Source organism: Dasypus novemcinctus, chromosome 10, assembly GCF_030445035.2.
Source record: "Dasypus novemcinctus isolate mDasNov1 chromosome 10, mDasNov1.1.hap2, whole genome shotgun sequence".
NCBI classification, from domain to species: domain Eukaryota; kingdom Metazoa; phylum Chordata; class Mammalia; order Cingulata; family Dasypodidae; genus Dasypus; species Dasypus novemcinctus.
In genome coordinates, this window is record NC_080682.1 from 94,458,531 (window position 1) to 94,465,148 (window position 6,618).

The window sequence follows — 6,618 nt, forward strand, 5'->3', positions numbered from 1 at the left end:
AAGAAAATACTACTACAAAATGCAATAACCTGGAGAGAGCTCAACATACCAGGTCTCAGAGGTATCCATTGCGATTGGTCACACTCAGAATATTACTAACTTCACTAAAAGGATTTCAGGAAAATAAAAATGGGAAGAGAGATACTGCTGTAGAACAAAGGTCAAACAATATATGTCATAAAAGGGTAATGTGAAAACAGAATTCTTTCAAGAAATACAGAGGGAAGGAAGAGATAGGAAGGATCTTGATTTGAAGAGAATGGAATTTTCGTAAGAAGAGGTGAGTGTTAACCAATCCAATGTCCACATAGAAGAGGTGGCATTGGATTGGGAAAAGTGGACATGGTGGACGATGGGTATGGGGAAAGGCAGGAAGAGATGAGAGGTGGAGGCGTCCTTGGGACATGGAGCTGCCCTGGATGGTGATTCAGAGGTAATCACCGGACATTGTAAATCCTCACAGGGCCCACTGGATGGAATGGAGGAGAGTATGGGCCATGATGTGGACCATTGACTATGAGGTGCAGAGGTACCCAAAGATGTACTTACCAAATCCAGTGGATGTGTCATGATGATGGGAACGAGTGTTATTGGGGGGGGAGAGGGGGGGTGGGGGGTGGGGCTGAATGGGACCTCACATATATGTTTTTAATGTAATATTATTACAAAGTCAATAAAAAAAAAAGGGGGAAAAAAAAAAGAAGAGGTGAGTGTTTAAGTGGCTTAAGAGTTTTTGCAAACAAGGCAGGCAACAAAGGAACTTGGATAATTAAAAGAAAACTTACCTGCATTAGTTTTTCTGCTTTAGCTTATGGGTAAAAACAAGAGAAGAGAATAAATTGATTTCTGCACATGTAGGAATTACTTCAGAGATTTAAGTTTTATGGATAACCCAAAAGAGCTGATTTAAAATCTGCTGAGTCCCAGAGGCTCCTGGCTAGTGGGTAGAAAAATCCCTCATCTAAGTTCATAACTCCTCCTTCTCCACAGAATCATTAAGGAACATAAAAATACGTGCTAGCCATTTGTTCTCCAGTTCAAGCTAAATAAATTTTTACTTTGTCCATGAGTGCCAGAGACCTTCCTATGAGTTTTAATGGAGGATGAACACTCCAACATGATTGCGGGACCTACGGAGGAAGAGAAGAATTTTATTTTGGAATTTGAAGGGCTGTCCAAGATGATATTCACAGTTTAGGTTTGGCATATAGACTTCCACCAAATGCCTTTGAATTAAAGGAGTTATTGAATACCAGTACAGAGAATGCCAATAAAAAGAGGAGGCATTGTAGAACACAAAAATTGTGGGTATGAACCTGGAACCACATGAGGAAAACAGAGTTGACCATATATGAAAAATGGAAAATATACTTCATGAACATGGTAAGAGAAAAAATAACTCCCAACAAACATTAGGGAATTAACCCCATTATGTCATCTTTATGTGTGTAATTTGCCCTTGTCAACTTCCCCTATAACAATCACTCCATCTTATTAGACTGTATTTATTTGTTATGGACTTTCCCTCTTGTCACCCATCTTGATGTGCCTTTCACGTATGGCTAACATGTCAGTTTCTTTTTTTGGAACAAGTCAATTACTGTAATAACTCTGAAAGGATGCCTATTCAAATTTTGACTAATTGTAGAGGAGAAAAACTTTGCTGCTATTAGAAAAAGTCAGTGATTTGAAAATGGTCAGGTCACAGAATTGAGTATGTGGGTAAGCCTGTTGAATTCAGCATACTAAACTGACATAATATCCTAAATGCGAACTGGTGGATAAAGCTTTCCTAAAAAAATAGAACTTCTCCTTACTTCATCATTTAATTTCAAATTAAGCAGCATTAACAAAAGCTGCTTCATATATTACTGGTGTGTTAATAACATTCAATATATAGTTACTTGATTTAGGAATGTACTGAGATTATTTCAAAGTAATTTATTGGAGAGTTTAAGAAGGAAGTAACCCAACAGTATTCTTAAGTGTCCTAAACATTACTCAAATATATGGTTTGAGACTTTTTTGAGTCAAATATGTAATTTTAAAAAGTGCTGATATTTAAGGGAGGAAAACTCTCAGAGAAGACATTAGTCAAGGTTTTTCATGAAAATTCAGTCAACAGTGAAGCTGACAAGTGATTCAATTTTCTTCATTTTTTTTCTATTTCATCTGAACCATTTCTATTTACCTTCATTTTGTCCTCTACCTAGTTCTATATTTGATTCCTTTTAAGTAAATTTCCATTTTAGCCATTTAATTTTCTCAAAATTACTTATGCCCAGGCTCACAAAATTATCCCAATTTTCTAGATTTTCTGTATTTCATTAAAATTGATATGCCAAAATAGGCCAAATCTTAGGCTAATGGTTGTACTGAAGTTTAAAACAAGAAACAGGTCTCTATTCTAATTGCCCATTTTCCAGACTTTTCCATACCATGCAGTTCTATAGGAATGAGTCATCTCACCTTATACATTGCTACTGCCCATTCCCTTGCCTTCTAGAGATTGTTTTCCGCTATTCATTATGCAATGTGAATTAAAGAATTTGAATTGTCTGTGTTTGCTATTTTAAGCATGCCAATAATTTTAAGGAAGAAATCAGTATAAGTAGTATAGACAAAACAACATAAAGTTTAACTAAAATTTGAAATATAGCAAGGAACTCTGGCCCAGAGTCATCAAAAGTAAATAAATTTGAGATTTATTTTTTCTAAAGCCTCTTCTTTCACATTCATTTCAAGGGCATCCAATCTTACATAGCTACAGATGATAAATGTAGATACAGATATAGATATAAATATGTAAGATTCCTGGATATCAACTTGTTAGAACTTGGGAATATCCAGTTCCAAACTGGTAGTTTCTGGGCTAAAGACAATTGGGAATAATAGATGACAACAGAAGTAGCTGGATGGTGGTTTTTGGAAAGGTTCATTGAAATGCAATTTCCAAGCAAAATAAACACCTGTAATATTTCTTGTTCACAGGTCTGGAAGGAAATTAGCATTCAGGTTAGCAGGATGTTGGTTTACCCAGGTGATTATGCTGGTGCTAAAAACAGACTACCTGAAATGCACATATTATCTTCTCACCGCACAGTGACTGAAGATGCCTTCAATGAAAGCAAAGATGTGTCTTAGGGATCTGCTTTTTCCATCAATAACATGAGTAAAATGAATGATATGATCTAAACATTATACCAAACAACAGAATCACAAGTGTGACTTTGAATAAAAATAAGAGGTAGAAAAGAAATATAAGTGCTGACAGAAAAGAAATAAGAAGTAAAAAAGAAATATCAGTGCTGATGGAAAACAACGATAATAACAAAACTTTTTGGCTGTGATAGGAGGAACAAGGGAAGTATGACTATTTCCAACATTACAGTCTTCATACCTTCTGTATTGACACTAGTAGGGATCCCAGGCCTAGAGTCTGTGCAGTGCTGGATTGGGATTCCATTCTTTGCCATATACCTCATTGTTATGGTTGGAAATTCCTTGCTTCTGTTCATTATCAAATTTGAGTGCAGTCTCCACTAGCCTATATACATTTTCCTAGGCATGATAGGAGCAACAGATATTGCTCTTGGTAGCAGCATAATGCCCAAAATCCTTGGAATCTTCTGGTTCCACATGTCAGAGATCTATTTTGATTCCTGCTTGCTTCAAATGTGGTTTATACACACATTGCAGGGCATAGAATCAGGCATCCTGCTTGCTATGGACCTGGACCGATATTTTGCCATCTGTTATCCACTAAGATATGCCACTATCTTCACCCACCAGCTGGTCACCTTAATAGGAGCTGTGGTAACCCTCAGGGCTTCCATTCTTACGGCCCTGTGTGTTTTATTAATAAAGTATCAGCTTCGATTTTATCATACAACAGTCATCTCTCACTCTTATTGTGAGCATATGGCCATTGTGAAACTAGCTGCCAAAAATATCCAGATCAACAAGATTTTTGGTTTGTTTGTGGCCTTCAGGATAGCAGGGTTTGACCTCATATTCATCACCTTTTCTTATGTCCAGATATTTATCACAGTTTTTCGTTTTCCCCAGAAAGATGCAAGGTTCAAGGCATTCAATACTTGCATACAGCACATCTGTGTCTTCCTCCAATGCTACCTCCTAGCCTTCTTCTCCTTCTTCACACATAGGTTTGGTTCTCATATTCCCCCTTATATCCATATACTATTTACTAGCTTTTACTTGCTGGTCCCTCCATTTCTCAATCCACTTGTCTATGCTGTAAAGACCAAACAGATCCGCATTCCTGTGGTCAAAATGTTCTGCTCATAAAATTCACTTTTCTAATACATTTTTGTGTTCTTCTTTATGAATGGTATAATTCTTTCAAAATAAATCAAACATCACATTATATGAATTGTTTGACTTTTCATTAATTTTTTCTTGAAATTTCCCAGCATAGTAGCTTTTTTTCCGTGTTAGTTGTCCTTCAGTTAGGTTACAGATTACCTGAGCACTGAAAGTGAGAAATGTGGAGAGAGCAGAAAAAAGGAATATATATTTTTTCTTTTTTGGTACTTTTAAAGGAATTTGTGAGTTTCCTTCTCTAGAAATCTTCACCAGAAATATTCATTCACTATGAATATCTAACACTGAATTTTAATAGAACCCAGGTCATTGCTCTGGAGTGCCAAGGTATTGAATGAAAAAAGTTGCCTCTCTTTATTCCTGGATCCGAGACATTACAACAGTTAAGGATAAGGATATTATATTCTTAAGTAAAAAATTTTTGGGAGGCTAATGAAATAGTAAAGTCTAAAACTTTAAATATATGTCCAGAGTCTTTCAGGAAGTTATAGGAACAGATTTCATGACAGCTCAGTTGTTCAATTTCCACATCAGTAGCTTTTCCACTAACCTACACCATTTACTATTGTATAACATCAACAAGTATTTTCAAGATCCTACAGTATTATAAATATTTCACTAGAGAAAATCATACTGTAGTGATTTCTTCACAGGGGTTATGTTTCATGGGTTTGTGGACTTATATTCCTAAAAGAGAAAAAGGGAGTTACAGACAGAATAAGGATATGCGATATTAAATTAATGAAGAGAATAAACCAGTGGAATGTAAGTACATGTAGTCAGAAGAATTGTTTTTGTTCTGATTGTGTAGTTTTCAGCCAGGTAGTATGACAGTTAGATAGCATGAGTGGCCAAGGCACTAATGACAAACATGCCAAAGTTGATGATTGAGGTCATTTAACTAGAGAATGTGGATTAAGGGAACTGAGCATTATTTTTCAATATTGTTTGAATGAAGAGTAAAATTTGGGGTGACAGGGGAAATATGAATACCAAGAATTTCCTTGAATGATGTGCAAAATTGAGAAGATTTTATACTGACAGGTAATATTTGGTAATACAACAAGTCATTCTCTATGTGAAAGGTATTGTGTGCATAGGTGTGTGTTTTCACTTGGCCTTTCAACAGCACACTCAGTAGAAGTAAATCATGTACTTTTAAGAGAGTCAAGACTGTTACATCATCAATGATACAGAGACGTTCATCTAAGATCAATGACATGAGAAATTAAGGTTAATGTTTGTTCTTGAATTTTTTGCACACAGATCATTTATTCAGTGATTACGGAATGTACTGACATGTGTGTAGATGTTTATGCTTTGATTTTCCAAATTTTCCATATATGTAAAGAATATTGAACTTCATGACTTGTATTTGGGGGATAATATTTCTGGTTGTGTGGACTGGAACTCAACAGTTACCTATGTTGGGATGAACATTTTATGTATCTACAGGCTATCATGGACATATTTTCAAATCTTTTTAGGTATCAATACCCATGAGGGATGAAGGTTATAGAATTGGTACTGTTTTACTCAGGTTATACATTTTCATTAGGAATAATATTAAAATAACATAAACAAAATTTCTTATTGTTTCAAATTCAGGGCCAGCAATAGTTTTCTGTAAAAGGCCAAATAATATGTAATTAAGGCTTTGCTGGCCATGAAGCAAAATTTGTAAATATGATGTAGGTATTTTGTAGTAAAGAGAAAAACACATTTTGGATTAATTTTCATTGATGAAATTCAAAATTCAATAATGCAATGATAGTAATGAAGCATCGTATTGTTATAATACAGATCTACTAATTGCAAGAAATGGAGGTTTTTTTGTTGTTGCTGTTGTTATTTTGACTTAGGTGAGGCTCAAAGCTAGTTCAGGAAATTGATTGTAAATTTTCACTTTTAAAAACTATTAATAGTTATTAGGCCACAAATAGTGGCAGTGGTATTATTTGGCTGATATGCTACTGTCGGAGTCGAGGACCCGAAGGGTATCAGGAATGAGAGACAAAGAGAGATTGGGATGAGGGGATCTGAGAGCATTGAAGCCTCAAACTCATCAGCCAAGTTTATTAATCTCAGAGGCTTCTTTATATAACCCAAGCAGTTGTGAGAACCAGCAACTATCCTAGCTAACTATTCCCATTACCTCAACCTGTGTAACACAATGGATCAAAATCTATGATTATAAATCAAGGTTCAAAATTTCAATGTTCTATTATATTGTTGAGAAAACATACCCATAAATCTTGTTACTCAGGTTGTCCC

At 35.4% G+C, this 6,618-nt stretch overlaps 1 pseudogene; it reads left to right on the forward strand.

The window, feature by feature from the left end:
- Window positions 1-3,369: 3,369 nt before the first annotated feature.
- Window positions 3,370-4,308, forward strand: LOC101436447 (olfactory receptor 52A1-like; annotated as a pseudogene).
- The last annotated feature ends 2,310 nt before the right edge of the window (window positions 4,309-6,618 follow it).